This window comes from Cryptomeria japonica, unplaced genomic scaffold, assembly GCF_030272615.1.
Source record: "Cryptomeria japonica unplaced genomic scaffold, Sugi_1.0 HiC_scaffold_326, whole genome shotgun sequence".
Classification (NCBI taxonomy): Eukaryota; Viridiplantae; Streptophyta; class Pinopsida; order Cupressales; family Cupressaceae; genus Cryptomeria; species Cryptomeria japonica.
The window spans coordinates 99,576-120,949 of NW_026729148.1; the positions used below are offsets into that span (position 1 = coordinate 99,576).

At 63.3% G+C, this 21,374-nt stretch overlaps 4 non-coding genes across 4 annotated transcripts; all 4 read left to right on the plus strand.

The window, feature by feature from the left end:
• The first annotated feature begins 2,831 nt into the window (after positions 1–2,831).
• On the plus strand, positions 2,832–2,950 carry LOC131870418 (5S ribosomal RNA). Its single transcript, XR_009368729.1, has one exon. It is a non-coding gene; the product is annotated as a 5S ribosomal RNA (ribosomal RNA).
• Positions 2,951–8,865: 5,915 nt separating this feature from the next.
• LOC131870419 (5S ribosomal RNA) lies at positions 8,866–8,984 on the plus strand. The gene has a single exon (XR_009368730.1). It is a non-coding gene; the product is annotated as a 5S ribosomal RNA (ribosomal RNA).
• Positions 8,985–14,900: 5,916 nt separating this feature from the next.
• LOC131870420 (5S ribosomal RNA) lies at positions 14,901–15,019 on the plus strand. Its single transcript, XR_009368731.1, has one exon. It is a non-coding gene; the product is annotated as a 5S ribosomal RNA (ribosomal RNA).
• A 5,916-nt stretch (positions 15,020–20,935) lies between these two features.
• On the plus strand, positions 20,936–21,054 carry LOC131870421 (5S ribosomal RNA). The gene has a single exon (XR_009368732.1). It is a non-coding gene; the product is annotated as a 5S ribosomal RNA (ribosomal RNA).
• Positions 21,055–21,374: the final 320 nt, after the last annotated feature.

Consider the following 21,374-nt stretch of genomic DNA (forward strand, 5'->3'; position numbering starts at 1 on the left):
GCCGCACCTTGGAGCACACTTCGTAGCGCTCCCGGGTGCGCACCTCAGAGCACACCAAGGTGGGCAGCGAGGTGCGCACCTTTGATGCGCTGCCTTCACTAATTTCCAGAAAAGGCAAAAAAAAGAGGAGATTTTAAAATTTCCGTTTTGAAAGATAGTGAAAAAAACGGAACGCGGGTGCCATCTTGAGCCCGCCCTGGTGCACAGCCCAGGTAAGGTGCCCACCCTGGCAAAGGTGCGCACCCGGGCAATTAACCCTACTTCCGACTTCGTGCGCGCCAGGGTGGCAACCGGGCCTGGGAAGAGCCAATGCGAGAAACCCCACCAAACGCTCCGACAAAAAAAGAGGCGGCGCTCCAATAACCCCGCTTCGGAGCGCAGCCGGGGCAAACCCAGCCAAGGTGCCCACCCCGACGAAGGTGCACGCGAGGTGCGCACCCGGGGCAAACCGGGCTCCGACAACGTGCACGCAGCACCTTGGAGCACACTTCGAAGCACTCCCGGGTGCCCACCGGCGTTGCGCACCGTGGTGGGCAGCGAGGTGCGCACCTTTGATGCGCTGCCTTCACTAATTTCCAGAAAAGGCAAAAAAAAATGAGATTTTAAAATTTCCGTTTTGAAAGATAGTGAAAAAAACGGAACGCGGGTGCCATCTTGAGCCCGCCCTGGTGCGCAGCCCAGGCAAGGCATGCGCACCAAGGTGCCCACCCGCGGTGCACGCCCGGGGCAAACCGGGCTCCGACTTCGTGCAGGCCGCACCTTGGAGCACACTTCGGAGCGCTCCTTGGTGCGCACCATGGTGCCCACCAGGGCGCACCCGGGGCAAACCGGGCTCCGACTTCGTGCACGCCGCACCTTGGAGCACACATCGGAGCGCTCCCAGGTTCGCACCAGCGTTGCGCACCTTTGATGCGCTGCCTTCACTAATTTCCAGAAAAGGCAAAAAAAAACGATATTTTAAAATTTCCGTTCTGAAAGATAGTGAAAAAAACGGAACGCGGGTGCCATCTTGAGCCCTTCCTGGTGCGCAGCCCAGGCAAGTTGTGCGCACCAAGGTGCCCACCCTGGCGGAGGTGCGCGCCCGGGGCAATCCGGGCTCCGACTTCGTGCACTGCATGGTGCCCACCAAGGCGCGCAACCCAGCCAAGGTGCCCACCGCAGCGAAGGTGCACGCGAGGTGCGCACCCGAGGTGCACACCCGGGGCAAACCGAGCTCCGACTTCGTGCACGCCGCACCTTGGAGCACACTTCAGAGCGCTCCTTGGTGCGCACCAGGGCGCGCAACCCAGCCAAGGTGCTCACCCCGGCGAAGGTGCACGCGAGGTGCGCACCCGGGGCAAGCCGGGCTCGGACTTCGTGCACGCCGCACCTTGGAGCACACATCGGAGCGCTCCCGGGTTCGCACCAGCATTGCGCACCTTTGATGCGCTGCCTTCACTAATTTCCAGAAAAGGCAAAAAAAAAAAAAAAACGAGATTTTAAAATTTCCGTTTTGAAAGATAGTGAAAAAAACGGAACGCGGGTGCCATCTTGAGCCCGCCCTGGTGTGCAGCCCAGGCAAGTTGTGCGCACCAAGGCACCCACCCTGGCCAAGGTGGGTCACGGGGTGGGTCCTAGGGTGGGTAACGGGGTGGGTACTAAGGTGCGTGCCAAGGTGGGTCATGGGGTGGGTGCCAAGGTGGGCACCAGGGTGGGTGTGCACCAACCCTAGCCAGGGTAGGTCACGGGGTGGTTGTCGGGGTGGGCGTCAAGGAGCCAAGGTGGGTGGCAAGTAGCCAAGTTGCGTGCCAAGGTGGGTGTCGGGGTGGGTGCCAAGGATCCAAGGTGGGTGCCAAGGAACCAAGGTGGGTGTCTGGGTGGGTGCCGAGGTGGGAGCCAGGGTGGGTCCCAAGGTGAGTGCAAAGGTGGGTGCCAGGGTCAAGGTGAGTGCCAATGTGGGTTCCAAGGTGCCAGGGTCAGGGTGAGTGCCAATGTGGGTTCAAAGGTGCTAAGTTGGGTGCGAGGTTGGGTGCGAGGGTGGGTGGGTGCCAAGGTGTGCTAGGTGGAAGCCCGGGTGGGTCGGCATCCCATGGGTGTCGAGTTGGGTGCCTGATGGGTGCTTCTTGTCAAGTTTTAGTCGTCGGGACTCATTTCGAGCCTTAGAGGTCGTTTCTTGTCCGGTTGCCCTGTCTTCGACCTGGGAACCCAATTTTGGTCCTCGGGTCCCATTTTTTTTTGTCTCGCATCCCACTTTTGGCCTGTGGCCTTTTCGGGGTCGATTCTCGTTTTGGGCATCAGAGCATGTTTCTTCTCCTAAAACCCAATATTTGTTTATTAAGTCTCGGAACACATTTTTGTTCTCGTGGACCCATCATGGGTCTTGGAACGCATTTGTGGTCCTTGGGTCCCATTTTGCATCCCGAAACTTGTGTTTTGGTGCTTGATCCCTATTTTGGGTGCCCACCTTGCACCAAGTGCGCACCCGGGGCAAACCGAGCGCCTTGGTGCACCGGGGCAAGATCGAGCGTGCACCCGAGGCGCCCCGAACATGCACCAAGGTGCACTCGGCCCACATGTGAGCGCAGGTCGTTGCGCCCGAGGTGGTGTGTGGGCACCGCGTTGCAGACGGGACACTGCACGCACACGACGCCCCGTCCAGGTGCACGCACGTAGGCCGGGCCGGGTGCACACCCGACGCCCTAGCAAGGTGCGCGCACCCGGGCAGGGCTCACACTTGGCGAACGGGGCGCACTTCGCGAGGGAGGGTGTGCACCTCGACGGGGGTGGGTGGCCGGGGTGGATTCGCACGTGGGTCGCGGTTTGCTAAGTACACACTGCGACAAGCTCATAACGGGTGCGATCATACCAGCGTTAGTGCACCGGATCCCATCAGAACTCCGCAGTTAAGCGCGCTTGGGCCGGAGTAGTACTGGGATGGGTGACCTCCCGGGAAGTCCCGGTGTTGCACCCTTTCTTAGTTTTTCGCCGGGCGTCGCAATGCTATTTGAATAAACCTTTTGCCCGTTTGCGTTCTCGTCGGGGCCGGGCCGGGCCGGGGTGCGCTGCCCGCACTACCGCGCGCGCGGGGGCGACACCGAGCGCGCACCCGAGGCGCCCCGAGCACACAGGCCACGGTGCAACCCGGGCGTTGTGCGCGCACCCCGGTGCGCCCGAGGTGCTGCGCGCGCACCCAGGTGAAATCGGTGTGCACCTCGGCCAGTGCGCGCTCGGTCGAGTCGCGCACGTTGGCCAAGGTGCACGGTGATGTTTCTTACTCTAAGGTTCCGCACCAGACGCCCGGGACAGGTGAGCGAAGCTGGGCGGGGCCGGGTGCGCGGCCGGGGCAGGTGCACGCAGCTGGAGAGAGCTTTGGAGCACACCAGAGGTGCGCACCTTGGAGCACACTTCGGAGCGCACCAATGATGCGCTCCATTCAAAAGTTTCCTGAAAAGGCAAAAAAAGTTGAGATTATAGAATTTCCCACTTGAGAGATTGTAAAAAAAAAAAATTTAAAATGAAGGAAACGCGGGTGCCAAGGTGTGCGCGCCCGGGTGCGCAGCCCAGCCAAGGTGTGCGCACCAAGGCGCCCACCCTGGCGAAGGTGCACGCAAGGTGCGCACCCGAGGCAAACCGGACAATTAACCCAACTTTCGACTTCGCGCGCACCTGCGCACCTTGGAGCGCACTTCGGAGCGCTCCTTGGTGCGCACCAATCTTGGGCACCTCGGAGTGCACCATGGCGCCCACCAAGGTGCGCACCCGGGGCAAACCGAGCTCCGACTTCGTGCGCACCTTGGAGCGCACGAAAGGTGCGCACCATGGCGCCCACCAAGGTGCGCAGCCCAGCCAAGGCGTGCGCATCAAGGTGCGCACCCTGGCGAAGGTGCGCACCCGGGGCAAACCGAGCTCCGACTTCGTGCGCACCTTGGAGCGCACAAAGGGTGCGCAACCCAGCCAAGGTGTGCGCACCCCGGGCAAACCGAGCTCCGAATCGTGCGCACCTTGGAGCACACTTCGGAGCCCTCCTTGGTGCGCACCGATGTTGCGCACCTCGGAGCGCACCCGGGGAAAACAATGCAATTAACCCGACTTTCGACTTCGTGGGCACCTCGGAGCGCTCTCGGGTTCGCACCTCGGAGCACACCGAGGTGCGCACCTTTGATGCGCTGCCTTCACCAATTTCCAGAAAAGGCAAGAAAACATTGAGAAGGTGTGCGCACCGAGGTGCCCACCCTGGCGAAGGTGCACGCGAGGTGCGCACCCGGGGCAAACCGGGCTCCGACTTCGTGCACGCCATGCTGCGCACCTTGGAGGGCCATGGTGCGCACCTTGGAGCACACTTCGGAGCGCTCAATGGTGCCCAACCCAGCCAAGGTGCCCACCGCGGCGAAGGTGCACGCGAGGTGCGCACCCGGGGCAAACCGGGCTCCGACTTCGTGCACGCCGCACCTTGGAGCACACTTCGGAGCGCTCCTTGGTGCGCACCAGGGCGCGCAACCCAGCCGAGGTGCCCACCCCGGCGAAGGTGCACGCGGGGTGCGCACCCGGGGCAAACCGGGCTCCGACTTCGTGCACGCCATGGTGCCCACCGCGGCGAAGGTGCACGCGAGGTGCGCACCCGGGGCAAACCGGGCTCCGACTTCGTGCACGCCGCACCTTGGAGCACACTTCGGAGCGCTCCTTGGTGCGCACCAGGGCGCGCAACCCAGCCGAGGTGCCCACCCCGGCGAAGGTGCACGCGAGGTGCGCACCCGGGGCAAACCGGGCTCCGACTTCGTGCACGCCATGGTGCCCACCGCGGCGAAGGTGCACGCGAGGTGCGCACCCGGGGCAAACCGGGCTCCGACTTCGTGCACGCCGCACCTTGGAGCACACTTCGGAGCGCTCCTTGGTGCGCACCATGGTGCCCACCAGGGCGCGCAACCCCGCCGAAGGTGCACGCGAGGTGCGCACCCGGGGCAAACCGGGCTCCGACTTCGTGCACGCCGCACCTTGGAGCACACTTCGGAGCGCTCCTTGGTGCGCACCAGGGCGCGCAACCCCGCCGAAGGTGCACGCGAGGTGCGCACCCGGGGCAAACCGGGCTCCGACTTCGTGCACGCCATGGTGCGCACCAGGGTGCCCACCGCGGCGAAGGTGCGCACCCGGGGCAAACCGGGCTCCGACTTCGTGCACGCCGCACCTTGGAGCACACTTCGGAGCGCTCCTTGGTGCGCACCAGGGCGCGCAACCCAGCCGAGGTGCCCACCCCGGCGAAGGTGCACGCGAGGTGCGCACCCGGGGCAAACCGGGCTCCGACTTCGTGCACGCCATGGTGCCCACCGCGGCGAAGGTGCGCACCCGGGGCAAACCGGGCTAGGACTTCGTGCACGCCGCACCTTGGAGCACACTTCGGAGCGCTCCTTGGTGCGCACCATGGTGCCCACCAGGCCGCGCAACCCAGCCAAGGTGTGCGCACCAAGGTGCACGCGAGGTGCGCACCCGGGGCAAACCGGGGTCCGGCTTCGTGCACGCCGCACCTTGGAGCACACATCGGGGCGCTCCCGGGTTCGCACCGGCGTTGCGCACCGTGGTGGGCACCTCGGAGCGCACCGTGGTGGGCACCTCGGAGCACACCAAGGTGGGCAGCGAGGTGCGCACCTTTGATGCGATGCCTTCACTAATTTCCATAAAAGGCAAAAGAAAACGAGATTTTAAAATTTCCGTTTTGAAAGATAGTGAGAAAAAGGGAATGCTGGTGCCATCTTGAGCCCGCCCTGGTGCGCAGCCCAGCCAAGGTGTGCGCACCAAGGTGCCCACCCTGGCGAAGGTGCGCGCCCGGGCAATTAACCCAACTTCCAACTTCGCGCGCGCCAGGGTGGGAGCGCACCCAACAACCGGGCCTGGGAAGAGCCAATGCGAGAAACCCCACCAAACGCTCTGACAAAAAAAGAGGGGGCGCTCCAGTAACCCCGCTTCGGAGCGCACCCTGGGCAAACCCAGCCAGGGTGCCCACCCCGGCCAAGGTGCAGGCGAGGTGCGCACCCGGGGCAAACCGGGCTCCGACAACGTGCACGCCGCACCTTGGAGCACACTTCGTAGCGCTCCCGGGTGCGCACCTCAGAGCACACCAAGGTGGGCAGCGAGGTGCGCACCTTTGATGCGCTGCCTTCACTAATTTCCAGAAAAGGCAAAAAAAAGAGGAGATTTTAAAATTTCCGTTTTGAAAGATAGTGAAAAAAACGGAACGCGGGTGCCATCTTGAGCCCGCCCGGGTGCACAGCCCAGGTAAGGTGCCCACCCTGGCAAAGGTGCGCACCCGGGCAATTAACCCTACTTCCGACTTCGTGCGCGCCAGGGTGGCAACCGGGCCTGGGAAGAGCCAATGCGAGAAACCCCACCAAACGCTCCGACAAAAAAAGAGGCGGCGCTCCAATAACCCCGCTTCGGAGCGCAGCCGGGGCAAACCCAGCCAAGGTGCCCACCCCGACGAAGGTGCACGCGAGGTGCGCACCCGGGGCAAACCGGGCTCCGACAACGTGCACGCAGCACCTTGGAGCACACTTCGAAGCACTCCCGGGTGCCCACCGGCGTTGCGCACCGTGGTGGGCAGCGAGGTGCGCACCTTTGATGCGCTGCCTTCACTAATTTCCAGAAAAGGCAAAAAAAAATGAGATTTTAAAATTTCCGTTTTGAAAGATAGTGAAAAAAACGGAACGCGGGTGCCATCTTGAGCCCGCCCTGGTGCGCAGCCCAGGCAAGGCATGCGCACCAAGGTGCCCACCCGCGGTGCACGCCCGGGGCAAACCGGGCTCCGACTTCGTGCAGGCCGCACCTTGGAGCACACTTCGGAGCGCTCCTTGGTGCGCACCATGGTGCCCACCAGGGCGCACCCGGGGCAAACCGGGCTCCGACTTCGTGCACGCCGCACCTTGGAGCACACATCGGAGCGCTCCCAGGTTCGCACCAGCGTTGCGCACCTTTGATGCGCTGCCTTCACTAATTTCCAGAAAAGGCAAAAAAAAACGATATTTTAAAATTTCCGTTCTGAAAGATAGTGAAAAAAACGGAACGCGGGTGCCATCTTGAGCCCTTCCTGGTGCGCAGCCCAGGCAAGTTGTGCGCACCAAGGTGCCCACCCTGGCGGAGGTGCGCGCCCGGGGCAAACCGGGCTCCGACTTCGTGCACTGCATGGTGCCCACCAAGGCGCGCAACCCAGCCAAGGTGCCCACCGCAGCGAAGGTGCACGCGAGGTGCGCACCCGAGGTGCACACCCGGGGCAAACCGAGCTCCGACTTCGTGCACGCCGCACCTTGGAGCACACTTCAGAGCGCTCCTTGGTGCGCACCAGGGCGCGCAACCCAGCCAAGGTGCTCACCCCGGCGAAGGTGCACGCGAGGTGCGCACCCGGGGCAAGCCGGGCTCGGACTTCGTGCACGCCGCACCTTGGAGCACACATCGGAGCGCTCCCGGGTTCGCACCAGCATTGCGCACCTTTGATGCGCTGCCTTCACTAATTTCCAGAAAAGGCAAAAAAAAAAAAAAAACGAGATTTTAAAATTTCCGTTTTGAAAGATAGTGAAAAAAACGGAACGCGGGTGCCATCTTGAGCCCGCCCTGGTGTGCAGCCCAGGCAAGTTGTGCGCACCAAGGCACCCACCCTGGCCAAGGTGGGTCACGGGGTGGGTCCTAGGGTGGGTAACGGGGTGGGTACTAAGGTGCGTGCCAAGGTGGGTCATGGGGTGGGTGCCAAGGTGGGCACCAGGGTGGGTGTGCACCAACCCTAGCCAGGGTAGGTCACGGGGTGGTTGTCGGGGTGGGCGTCAAGGAGCCAAGGTGGGTGGCAAGTAGCCAAGTTGCGTGCCAAGGTGGGTGTCGGGGTGGGTGCCAAGGATCCAAGGTGGGTGCCAAGGAACCAAGGTGGGTGTCTGGGTGGGTGCCGAGGTGGGAGCCAGGGTGGGTCCCAAGGTGAGTGCAAAGGTGGGTGCCAGGGTCAAGGTGAGTGCCAATGTGGGTTCCAAGGTGCCAGGGTCAGGGTGAGTGCCAATGTGGGTTCAAAGGTGCTAAGTTGGGTGCGAGGTTGGGTGCGAGGGTGGGTGGGTGCCAAGGTGTGCTAGGTGGAAGCCCGGGTGGGTCGGCATCCCATGGGTGTCGAGTTGGGTGCCTGATGGGTGCTTCTTGTCAAGTTTTAGTCGTCGGGACTCATTTCGAGCCTTAGAGGTCGTTTCTTGTCCGGTTGCCCTGTCTTCGACCTGGGAACCCAATTTTGGTCCTCGGGTCCCATTTTTTTTTGTCTCGCATCCCACTTTTGGCCTGTGGCCTTTTCGGGGTCGATTCTCGTTTTGGGCATCAGAGCATGTTTCTTCTCCTAAAACCCAATATTTGTTTATTAAGTCTCGGAACACATTTTTGTTCTCGTGGACCCATCATGGGTCTTGGAACGCATTTGTGGTCCTTGGGTCCCATTTTGCATCCCGAAACTTGTGTTTTGGTGCTTGATCCCTATTTTGGGTGCCCACCTTGCACCAAGTGCGCACCCGGGGCAAACCGAGCGCCTTGGTGCACCGGGGCAAGATCGAGCGTGCACCCGAGGCGCCCCGAACATGCACCAAGGTGCACTCGGCCCACATGTGAGCGCAGGTCGTTGCGCCCGAGGTGGTGTGTGGGCACCGCGTTGCAGACGGGACACTGCACGCACACGACGCCCCGTCCAGGTGCACGCACGTAGGCCGGGCCGGGTGCACACCCGACGCCCTAGCAAGGTGCGCGCACCCGGGCAGGGCTCACACTTGGCGAACGGGGCGCACTTCGCGAGGGAGGGTGTGCACCTCGACGGGGGTGGGTGGCCGGGGTGGATTCGCACGTGGGTCGCGGTTTGCTAAGTACACACTGCGACAAGCTCATAACGGGTGCGATCATACCAGCGTTAGTGCACCGGATCCCATCAGAACTCCGCAGTTAAGCGCGCTTGGGCCGGAGTAGTACTGGGATGGGTGACCTCCCGGGAAGTCCCGGTGTTGCACCCTTTTTTAGTTTTTCGCCGGGCGTCGCAATGCTATTTGAATAAACCTTTTGCCCGTTTGCGTTCTCGTCGGGGCCGGGCCGGGCCGGGGTGCGCTGCCCGCACTACCGCGCGCGCGGGGGGCGACACCGAGCGCGCACCCGAGGCGCCCCGAGCACACAGGCCACGGTGCAACCCGGGCGTTGTGCGCGCACCCCGGTGCGCCCGAGGTGCTGCGCGCGCACCCAGGTGAAATCGGTGTGCACCTCGGCCAGTGCGCGCTCGGTCGAGTCGCGCACGTTGGCCAAGGTGCACGGTGATGTTTCTTACTCTAAGGTTCCGCACCAGACGCCCGGGACAGGTGAGCGAAGCTGGGCGGGGCCGGGTGCGCGGCCGGGGCAGGTGCACGCAGCTGGAGAGAGCTTTGGAGCACACCAGAGGTGCGCACCTTGGAGCACACTTCGGAGCGCACCAATGATGCGCTCCATTCAAAAGTTTCCTGAAAAGGCAAAAAAAGTTGAGATTATAGAATTTCCCACTTGAGAGATTGTAAAAAAAAAAAATTTAAAATGAAGGAAACGCGGGTGCCAAGGTGTGCGCGCCCGGGTGCGCAGCCCAGCCAAGGTGTGCGCACCAAGGCGCCCACCCTGGCGAAGGTGCACGCAAGGTGCGCACCCGAGGCAAACCGGACAATTAACCCAACTTTCGACTTCGCGCGCACCTGCGCACCTTGGAGCGCACTTCGGAGCGCTCCTTGGTGCGCACCAATCTTGGGCACCTCGGAGTGCACCATGGCGCCCACCAAGGTGCGCACCCGGGGCAAACCGAGCTCCGACTTCGTGCGCACCTTGGAGCGCACGAAAGGTGCGCACCATGGCGCCCACCAAGGTGCGCAGCCCAGCCAAGGCGTGCGCATCAAGGTGCGCACCCTGGCGAAGGTGCGCACCCGGGGCAAACCGAGCTCCGACTTCGTGCGCACCTTGGAGCGCACAAAGGGTGCGCAACCCAGCCAAGGTGTGCGCACCCCGGGCAAACCGAGCTCCGAATCGTGCGCACCTTGGAGCACACTTCGGAGCCCTCCTTGGTGCGCACCGATGTTGCGCACCTCGGAGCGCACCCGGGGAAAACAATGCAATTAACCCGACTTTCGACTTCGTGGGCACCTCGGAGCGCTCTCGGGTTCGCACCTCGGAGCACACCGAGGTGCGCACCTTTGATGCGCTGCCTTCACCAATTTCCAGAAAAGGCAAGAAAACATTGAGAAGGTGTGCGCACCGAGGTGCCCACCCTGGCGAAGGTGCACGCGAGGTGCGCACCCGGGGCAAACCGGGCTCCGACTTCGTGCACGCCATGCTGCGCACCTGGGAGGGCCATGGTGCGCACCTTGGAGCACACTTCGGAGCGCTCAATGGTGCCCAACCCAGCCAAGGTGCCCACCGCGGCGAAGGTGCACGCGAGGTGCGCACCCGGGGCAAACCGGGCTCCGACTTCGTGCACGCCGCACCTTGGAGCACACTTCGGAGCGCTCCTTGGTGCGCACCAGGGCGCGCAACCCAGCCGAGGTGCCCACCCCGGCGAAGGTGCACGCGGGGTGCGCACCCGGGGCAAACCGGGCTCCGACTTCGTGCACGCCATGGTGCCCACCGCGGCGAAGGTGCACGCGAGGTGCGCACCCGGGGCAAACCGGGCTCCGACTTCGTGCACGCCGCACCTTGGAGCACACTTCGGAGCGCTCCTTGGTGCGCACCAGGGCGCGCAACCCAGCCGAGGTGCCCACCCCGGCGAAGGTGCACGCGAGGTGCGCACCCGGGGCAAACCGGGCTCCGACTTCGTGCACGCCATGGTGCCCACCGCGGCGAAGGTGCACGCGAGGTGCGCACCCGGGGCAAACCGGGCTCCGACTTCGTGCACGCCGCACCTTGGAGCACACTTCGGAGCGCTCCTTGGTGCGCACCATGGTGCCCACCAGGGCGCGCAACCCCGCCGAAGGTGCACGCGAGGTGCGCACCCGGGGCAAACCGGGCTCCGACTTCGTGCACGCCGCACCTTGGAGCACACTTCGGAGCGCTCCTTGGTGCGCACCAGGGCGCGCAACCCCGCCGAAGGTGCACGCGAGGTGCGCACCCGGGGCAAACCGGGCTCCGACTTCGTGCACGCCATGGTGCGCACCAGGGTGCCCACCGCGGCGAAGGTGCGCACCCGGGGCAAACCGGGCTCCGACTTCGTGCACGCCGCACCTTGGAGCACACTTCGGAGCGCTCCTTGGTGCGCACCAGGGCGCGCAACCCAGCCGAGGTGCCCACCCCGGCGAAGGTGCACGCGAGGTGCGCACCCGGGGCAAACCGGGCTCCGACTTCGTGCACGCCATGGTGCCCACCGCGGCGAAGGTGCGCACCCGGGGCAAACCGGGCTAGGACTTCGTGCACGCCGCACCTTGGAGCACACTTCGGAGCGCTCCTTGGTGCGCACCATGGTGCCCACCAGGCCGCGCAACCCAGCCAAGGTGTGCGCACCAAGGTGCACGCGAGGTGCGCACCCGGGGCAAACCGGGGTCCGGCTTCGTGCACGCCGCACCTTGGAGCACACATCGGGGCGCTCCCGGGTTCGCACCGGCGTTGCGCACCGTGGTGGGCACCTCGGAGCGCACCGTGGTGGGCACCTCGGAGCACACCAAGGTGGGCAGCGAGGTGCGCACCTTTGATGCGATGCCTTCACTAATTTCCATAAAAGGCAAAAAAAAACGAGATTTTAAAATTTCCGTTTTGAAAGATAGTGAGAAAAAGGGAATGCTGGTGCCATCTTGAGCCCGCCCTGGTGCGCAGCCCAGCCAAGGTGTGCGCACCAAGGTGCCCACCCTGGCGAAGGTGCGCGCCCGGGCAATTAACCCAACTTCCAACTTCGCGCGCGCCAGGGTGGGAGCGCACCCAACAACCGGGCCTGGGAAGAGCCAATGCGAGAAACCCCACCAAACGCTCTGACAAAAAAAGAGGGGGCGCTCCAGTAACCCCGCTTCGGAGCGCACCCTGGGCAAACCCAGCCAGGGTGCCCACCCCGGCCAAGGTGCAGGCGAGGTGCGCACCCGGGGCAAACCGGGCTCCGACAACGTGCACGCCGCACCTTGGAGCACACTTCGTAGCGCTCCCGGGTGCGCACCTCAGAGCACACCAAGGTGGGCAGCGAGGTGCGCACCTTTGATGCGCTGCCTTCACTAATTTCCAGAAAAGGCAAAAAAAAGAGGAGATTTTAAAATTTCCGTTTTGAAAGATAGTGAAAAAAACGGAACGCGGGTGCCATCTTGAGCCCGCCCGGGTGCACAGCCCAGGTAAGGTGCCCACCCTGGCAAAGGTGCGCACCCGGGCAATTAACCCTACTTCCGACTTCGTGCGCGCCAGGGTGGCAACCGGGCCTGGGAAGAGCCAATGCGAGAAACCCCACCAAACGCTCCGACAAAAAAAGAGGCGGCGCTCCAATAACCCCGCTTCGGAGCGCAGCCGGGGCAAACCCAGCCAAGGTGCCCACCCCGACGAAGGTGCACGCGAGGTGCGCACCCGGGGCAAACCGGGCTCCGACAACGTGCACGCAGCACCTTGGAGCACACTTCGAAGCACTCCCGGGTGCCCACCGGCGTTGCGCACCGTGGTGGGCAGCGAGGTGCGCACCTTTGATGCGCTGCCTTCACTAATTTCCAGAAAAGGCAAAAAAAAATGAGATTTTAAAATTTCCGTTTTGAAAGATAGTGAAAAAAACGGAACGCGGGTGCCATCTTGAGCCCGCCCTGGTGCGCAGCCCAGGCAAGGCATGCGCACCAAGGTGCCCACCCGCGGTGCACGCCCGGGGCAAACCGGGCTCCGACTTCGTGCAGGCCGCACCTTGGAGCACACTTCGGAGCGCTCCTTGGTGCGCACCATGGTGCCCACCAGGGCGCACCCGGGGCAAACCGGGCTCCGACTTCGTGCACGCCGCACCTTGGAGCACACATCGGAGCGCTCCCAGGTTCGCACCAGCGTTGCGCACCTTTGATGCGCTGCCTTCACTAATTTCCAGAAAAGGCAAAAAAAAACGATATTTTAAAATTTCCGTTCTGAAAGATAGTGAAAAAAACGGAACGCGGGTGCCATCTTGAGCCCTTCCTGGTGCGCAGCCCAGGCAAGTTGTGCGCACCAAGGTGCCCACCCTGGCGGAGGTGCGCGCCCGGGGCAAACCGGGCTCCGACTTCGTGCACTGCATGGTGCCCACCAAGGCGCGCAACCCAGCCAAGGTGCCCACCGCAGCGAAGGTGCACGCGAGGTGCGCACCCGAGGTGCACACCCGGGGCAAACCGAGCTCCGACTTCGTGCACGCCGCACCTTGGAGCACACTTCAGAGCGCTCCTTGGTGCGCACCAGGGCGCGCAACCCAGCCAAGGTGCTCACCCCGGCGAAGGTGCACGCGAGGTGCGCACCCGGGGCAAGCCGGGCTCGGACTTCGTGCACGCCGCACCTTGGAGCACACATCGGAGCGCTCCCGGGTTCGCACCAGCATTGCGCACCTTTGATGCGCTGCCTTCACTAATTTCCAGAAAAGGCAAAAAAAAAAAAAAAACGAGATTTTAAAATTTCCGTTTTGAAAGATAGTGAAAAAAACGGAACGCGGGTGCCATCTTGAGCCCGCCCTGGTGTGCAGCCCAGGCAAGTTGTGCGCACCAAGGCACCCACCCTGGCCAAGGTGGGTCACGGGGTGGGTCCTAGGGTGGGTAACGGGGTGGGTACTAAGGTGCGTGCCAAGGTGGGTCATGGGGTGGGTGCCAAGGTGGGCACCAGGGTGGGTGTGCACCAACCCTAGCCAGGGTAGGTCACGGGGTGGTTGTCGGGGTGGGCGTCAAGGAGCCAAGGTGGGTGGCAAGTAGCCAAGTTGCGTGCCAAGGTGGGTGTCGGGGTGGGTGCCAAGGATCCAAGGTGGGTGCCAAGGAACCAAGGTGGGTGTCTGGGTGGGTGCCGAGGTGGGAGCCAGGGTGGGTCCCAAGGTGAGTGCAAAGGTGGGTGCCAGGGTCAAGGTGAGTGCCAATGTGGGTTCCAAGGTGCCAGGGTCAGGGTGAGTGCCAATGTGGGTTCAAAGGTGCTAAGTTGGGTGCGAGGTTGGGTGCGAGGGTGGGTGGGTGCCAAGGTGTGCTAGGTGGAAGCCCGGGTGGGTCGGCATCCCATGGGTGTCGAGTTGGGTGCCTGATGGGTGCTTCTTGTCAAGTTTTAGTCGTCGGGACTCATTTCGAGCCTTAGAGGTCGTTTCTTGTCCGGTTGCCCTGTCTTCGACCTGGGAACCCAATTTTGGTCCTCGGGTCCCATTTTTTTTTGTCTCGCATCCCACTTTTGGCCTGTGGCCTTTTCGGGGTCGATTCTCGTTTTGGGCATCAGAGCATGTTTCTTCTCCTAAAACCCAATATTTGTTTATTAAGTCTCGGAACACATTTTTGTTCTCGTGGACCCATCATGGGTCTTGGAACGCATTTGTGGTCCTTGGGTCCCATTTTGCATCCCGAAACTTGTGTTTTGGTGCTTGATCCCTATTTTGGGTGCCCACCTTGCACCAAGTGCGCACCCGGGGCAAACCGAGCGCCTTGGTGCACCGGGGCAAGATCGAGCGTGCCCCCGAGGCGCCCCGAACATGCACCAAGGTGCACTCGGCCCACATGTGAGCGCAGGTCGTTGCGCCCGAGGTGGTGTGTGGGCACCGCGTTGCAGACGGGACACTGCACGCACACGACGCCCCGTCCAGGTGCACGCACGTAGGCCGGGCCGGGTGCACACCCGACGCCCTAGCAAGGTGCGCGCACCCGGGCAGGGCTCACACTTGGCGAACGGGGCGCACTTCGCGAGGGAGGGTGTGCACCTCGACGGGGGTGGGTGGCCGGGGTGGATTCGCACGTGGGTCGCGGTTTGCTAAGTACACACTGCGACAAGCTCATAACGGGTGCGATCATACCAGCGTTAGTGCACCGGATCCCATCAGAACTCCGCAGTTAAGCGCGCTTGGGCCGGAGTAGTACTGGGATGGGTGACCTCCCGGGAAGTCCCGGTGTTGCACCCTTTCTTAGTTTTTCGCCGGGCGTCGCAATGCTATTTGAATAAACCTTTTGCCCGTTTGCGTTCTCGTCGGGGCCGGGCCGGGCCGGGGTGCGCTGCCCGCACTACCGCGCGCGCGGGGGCGACACCGAGCGCGCACCCGAGGCGCCCCGAGCACACAGGCCACGGTGCAACCCGGGCGTTGTGCGCGCACCCCGGTGCGCCCGAGGTGCTGCGCGCGCACCCAGGTGAAATCGGTGTGCACCTCGGCCAGTGCGCGCTCGGTCGAGTCGCGCACGTTGGCCAAGGTGCACGGTGATGTTTCTTACTCTAAGGTTCCGCACCAGACGCCCGGGACAGGTGAGCGAAGCTGGGCGGGGCCGGGTGCGCGGCCGGGGCAGGTGCACGCAGCTGGAGAGAGCTTTGGAGCACACCAGAGGTGCGCACCTTGGAGCACACTTCGGAGCGCACCAATGATGCGCTCCATTCAAAAGTTTCCTGAAAAGGCAAAAAAAGTTGAGATTATAGAATTTCCCACTTGAGAGATTGTAAAAAAAAAAAATTTAAAATGAAGGAAACGCGGGTGCCAAGGTGTGCGCGCCCGGGTGCGCAGCCCAGCCAAGGTGTGCGCACCAAGGCGCCCACCCTGGCGAAGGTGCACGCAAGGTGCGCACCCGAGGCAAACCGGACAATTAACCCAACTTTCGACTTCGCGCGCACCTGCGCACCTTGGAGCGCACTTCGGAGCGCTCCTTGGTGCGCACCAATCTTGGGCACCTCGGAGTGCACCATGGCGCCCACCAAGGTGCGCACCCGGGGCAAACCGAGCTCCGACTTCGTGCGCACCTTGGAGCGCACGAAAGGTGCGCACCATGGCGCCCACCAAGGTGCGCAGCCCAGCCAAGGCGTGCGCATCAAGGTGCGCACCCTGGCGAAGGTGCGCACCCGGGGCAAACCGAGCTCCGACTTCGTGCGCACCTTGGAGCGCACAAAGGGTGCGCAACCCAGCCAAGGTGTGCGCACCCCGGGCAAACCGAGCTCCGAATCGTGCGCACCTTGGAGCACACTTCGGAGCCCTCCTTGGTGCGCACCGATGTTGCGCACCTCGGAGCGCACCCGGGGAAAACAATGCAATTAACCCGACTTTCGACTTCGTGGGCACCTCGGAGCGCTCTCGGGTTCGCACCTCGGAGCACACCGAGGTGCGCACCTTTGATGCGCTGCCTTCACCAATTTCCAGAAAAGGCAAGAAAACATTGAGAAGGTGTGCGCACCGAGGTGCCCACCCTGGCGAAGGTGCACGCGAGGTGCGCACCCGGGGCAAACCGGGCTCCGACTTCGTGCACGCCATGCTGCGCACCTTGGAGGGCCATGGTGCGCACCTTGGAGCACACTTCGGAGCGCTCAATGGTGCCCAACCCAGCCAAGGTGCCCACCGCGGCGAAGGTGCACGCGAGGTGCGCACCCGGGGCAAACCGGGCTCCGACTTCGTGCACGCCGCACCTTGGAGCACACTTCGGAGCGCTCCTTGGTGCGCACCAGGGCGCGCAACCCAGCCGAGGTGCCCACCCCGGCGAAGGTGCACGCGGGGTGCGCACCCGGGGCAAACCGGGCTCCGACTTCGTGCACGCCATGGTGCCCACCGCGGCGAAGGTGCACGCGAGGTGCGCACCCGGGGCAAACCGGGCTCCGACTTCGTGCACGCCGCACCTTGGAGCACACTTCGGAGCGCTCCTTGGTGCGCACCAGGGCGCGCAACCCAGCCGAGGTGCCCACCCCGGCGAAGGTGCACGCGAGGTGCGCACCCGGGGCAAACCGGGCTCCGACTTCGTGCACGCCATGGTGCCCACCGCGGCGAAGGTGCACGCGAGGTGCGCACCCGGGGCAAACCGGGCTCCGACTTCGTGCACGCCGCACCTTGGAGCACACTTCGGAGCGCTCCTTGGTGCGCACCATGGTGCCCACCAGGGCGCGCAACCCCGCCGAAGGTGCACGCGAGGTGCGCACCCGGGGCAAACCGGGCTCCGACTTCGTGCACGCCGCACCTTGGAGCACACTTCGGAGCGCTCCTTGGTGCGCACCAGGGCGCGCAACCCCGCCGAAGGTGCACGCGAGGTGCGCACCCGGGGCAAACCGGGCTCCGACTTCGTGCACGCCATGGTGCGCACCAGGGTGCCCACCGCGGCGAAGGTGCGCACCCGGGGCAAACCGGGCTCCGACTTCGTGCACGCCGCACCTTGGAGCACACTTCGGAGCGCTCCTTGGTGCGCACCAGGGCGCGCAACCCAGCCGAGGTGCCCACCCCGGCGAAGGTGCACGCGAGGTGCGCACCCGGGGCAAACCGGGCTCCGACTTCGTGCACGCCATGGTGCCCACCGCGGCGAAGGTGCGCACCCGGGGCAAACCGGGCTAGGACTTCGTGCACGCCGCACCTTGGAGCACACTTCGGAGCGCTCCTTGGTGCGCACCATGGTGCCCACCAGGCCGCGCAACCCAGCCAAGGTGTGCGCACCAAGGTGCACGCGAGGTGCGCACCCGGGGCAAACCGGGGTCCGGCTTCGTGCACGCCGCACCTTGGAGCACACATCGGGGCGCTCCCGGGTTCGCACCGGCGTTGCGCACCGTGGTGGGCACCTCGGAGCGCACCGTGGTGGGCACCTCGGAGCACACCAAGGTGGGCAGCGAGGTGCGCACCTTTGATGCGATGCCTTCACTAATTTCCATAAAAGGCAAAAAAAAACGAGATTTTAAAATTTCCGTTTTGAAAGATAGTGAGAAAAAGGGAATGCTGGTGCCATCTTGAGCCCGCCCTGGTGCGCAGCCCAGCCAAGGTGTGCGCACCAAGGTGCCCACCCTGGCGAAGGTGCGCGCCCGGGCAATTAACCCAACTTCCAACTTCGCGCGCGCCAGGGTGGGAGCGCACCCAACAACCGGGCCTGGGAAGAGCCAATGCGAGAAACCCCACCAAACGCTCTGACAAAAAAAGAGGGGGCGCTCCAGTAACCCCGCTTCGGAGCGCACCCTGGGCAAACCCAGCCAGGGTGCCCACCCCGGCCAAGGTGCAGGCGAGGTGCGCACCCGGGGCAAACCGGGCTCCGACAACGTGCACGCCGCACCTTGGAGCACACTTCGTAGCGCTCCCGGGTGCGCACCTCAGAGCACACCAAGGTGGGCAGCGAGGTGCGCACCTTTGATGCGCTGCCTTCACTAATTTCCAGAAAAGGCAAAAAAAAGAGGAGATTTTAAAATTTCCGTTTTGAAAGATAGTGAAAAAAACGGAACGCGGGTGCCATCTTGAGCCCGCCCGGGTGCACAGCCCAGGTAAGGTGCCCACCCTGGCAAAGGTGCGCACCCGGGCAATTAACCCTACTTCCGACTTCGTGCGCGCCAGGGTGGCAACCGGGCCTGGGAAGAGCCAATGCGAGAAACCCCACCAAACGCTCCGACAAAAAAAGAGGCGGCGCTCCAATAACCCCGCTTCGGAGCGCAGCCGGGGCAAACCCAGCCAAGGTGCCCACCCCGACGAAGGTGCACGCGAGGTGCGCACCCGGGGCAAACCGGGCTCCGACAACGTGCACGCAGCACCTTGGAGCACACTTCGAAGCACTCCCGGGTGCCCACCGGCGTTGCGCACCGTGGTGGGCAGCGAGGTGCGCACCTTTGATGCGCTGCCTTCACTAATTTCCAGAAAAGGCAAAAAAAAATGAGATTTTAAAATTTCCGTTTTGAAAGATAGTGAAAAAAACGGAACGCGGGTGCCATCTTGAGCCCGCCCTGGTGCGCAGCCCAGGCAAGGCATGCGCACCAAGGTGCCCACCCGCGGTGCACGCCCGGGGCAAACCGGGCTCCGACTTCGTGCAGGCCGCACCTTGGAGCACACTTCGGAGCGCTCCTTGGTGCGCACCATGGTGCCCACCAGGGCGCACCCGGGGCAAACCGGGCTCCGACTTCGTGCACGCCGCACCTTGGAGCACACATCGGAGCGCTCCCAGGTTCGCACCAGCGTTGCGCACCTTTGATGCGCTGCCTTCACTAATTTCCAGAAAAGGCAAAAAAAAACGATATTTTAAAATTTCCGTTCTGAAAGATAGTGAAAAAAACGGAACGCGGGTGCCATCTTGAGCCCTTCCTGGTGCGCAGCCCAGGCAAGTTGTGCGCACCAAGGTGCCCACCCTGGCGGAGGTGCGCGCCCGGGGCAAACCGGGCTCCGACTTCGTGCACTGCATGGTGCCCACCAAGGCGCGCAACCCAGCCAAGGTGCCCACCGCAGCGAAGGTGCACGCGAGGTGCGCACCCGAGGTGCACACCCGGGGCAAACCGAGCTCCGACTTCGTGCACGCCGCACCTTGGAGCACACTTCAGAGCGCTCCTTGGTGCGCACCAGGGCGCGCAACCCAGCCAAGGTGCTCACCCCGGCGAAGGTGCACGCGAGGTGCGCACCCGGGGCAAGCCGGGCTCGGACTTCGTGCACGCCGCACCTTGGAGCACACATCGGAGCGCTCCCGGGTTCGCACCAGCATTGCGCACCTTTGATGCGCTGCCTTCACTAATTTCCAGAAAAGGCAAAAAAAAAAAAAAAAACGAGATTTTAAAATTTCCGTTTTGAAAGATAGTGAAAAAAACGGAACGCGGGTGCCATCTTGAGCCCGCCCTGGTGTGCAGCCCAGGCAAGTTGTGCGCACCAAGGCACCCACCCTGGCCAAGGTGGGTCACGGGGTGGGTCCTAGGGTGGGTAACGGGGTGGGTACTAAGGTGCGTGCCAAGGTGGGTCATGGGGTGGGTGCCAAGGTGGGCACCAGGGTGGGTGTGCACCAACCCTAGCCAGGGTAGGTCACGGGGTGGTTGTCGGGGTGGGCGTCAAGGAGCCAAGGTGGGTGGCAAGTAGCCAAGTTGCGTGCCAAGGTGGGTGTCGGGGTGGGTGCCAAGGATCCAAGGTGGGTGCCAAGGAACCAAGGTGGGTGTCTGGGTGGGTGCCGAGGTGGGAGCCAGGGTGGGTCCCAAGGTGAGTGCAAAGGTGGGTGCCAGGGTCAAGGTGAGTGCCAATGTGGGTTCCAAGGTGCCAGGGTCAGGGTGAGTGCCAATGTGGGTTCAAAGGTGCTAAGTTGGGTGCGAGGTTGGGTGCGAGGGTGGGTGGGTGCCAAGGTGTGCTAGGTGGAAGCCCGGGTGGGTCGGCATCCCATGGGTGTCGAGTTGGGTGCCTGATGGGTGCTTCTTGTCAAGTTTTAGTCGTCGGGACTCATTTCGAGCCTTAGAGGTCGTTTCTTGTCCGGTTGCCCTGTCTTCGACCTGGGAACCCAATTTTGGTCCTCGGGTCCCATTTTTTTTTGTCTCGCATCCCACTTTTGGCCTGTGGCCTTTTCGGGGTCGATTCTCGTTTTGGGCATCAGAGCATGTTTCTTCTCCTAAAACCCAATATTTGTTTATTAAGTCTCGGAACACATTTTTGTTCTCGTGGACCCATCATGGGTCTTGGAACGCATTTGTGGTCCTTGGGTCCCATTTTGCATCCCGAAACTTGTGTTTTGGTGCTTGATCCCTATTTTGGGTGCCCACCTTGCACCAAGTGCGCACCCGGGGCAAACCGAGCGCCTTGGTGCACCGGGGCAAGATCGAGCGTGCACCCGAGGCGCCCCGAACATGCACCAAGGTGCACTCGGCCCACATGTGAGCGCAGGTCGTTGCGCCCGAGGTGGTGTGTGGGCACCGCGTTGCAGACGGGACACTGCACGCACACGACGCCCCGTCCAGGTGCACGCACGTAGGCCGGGCCGGGTGCACACCCGACGCCCTAGCAAGGTGCGCGCACCCGGGCAGGGCTCACACTTGGCGAACGGGGCGCACTTCGCGAGGGAGGGTGTGCACCTCGACGGGGGTGGGTGGCCGGGGTGGATTCGCACGTGGGTCGCGGTTTGCTAAGTACACACTGCGACAAGCTCATAACGGGTGCGATCATACCAGCGTTAGTGCACCGGATCCCATCAGAACTCCGCAGTTAAGCGCGCTTGGGCCGGAGTAGTACTGGGATGGGTGACCTCCCGGGAAGTCCCGGTGTTGCACCCTTTTTTAGTTTTTCGCCGGGCGTCGCAATGCTATTTGAATAAACCTTTTGCCCGTTTGCGTTCTCGTCGGGGCCGGGCCGGGCCGGGGTGCGCTGCCCGCACTACCGCGCGCGCGGGGGCGACACCGAGCGCGCACCCGAGGCGCCCCGAGCACACAGGCCACGGTGCAACCCGGGCGTTGTGCGCGCACCCCGGTGCGCCCGAGGTGCTGCGCGCGCACCCAGGTGAAATCGGTGTGCACCTCGGCCAGTGCGCGCTCGGTCGAGTCGCGCACGTTGGCCAAGGTGCACGGTGATGTTTCTTACTCTAAGGTTCCGCACC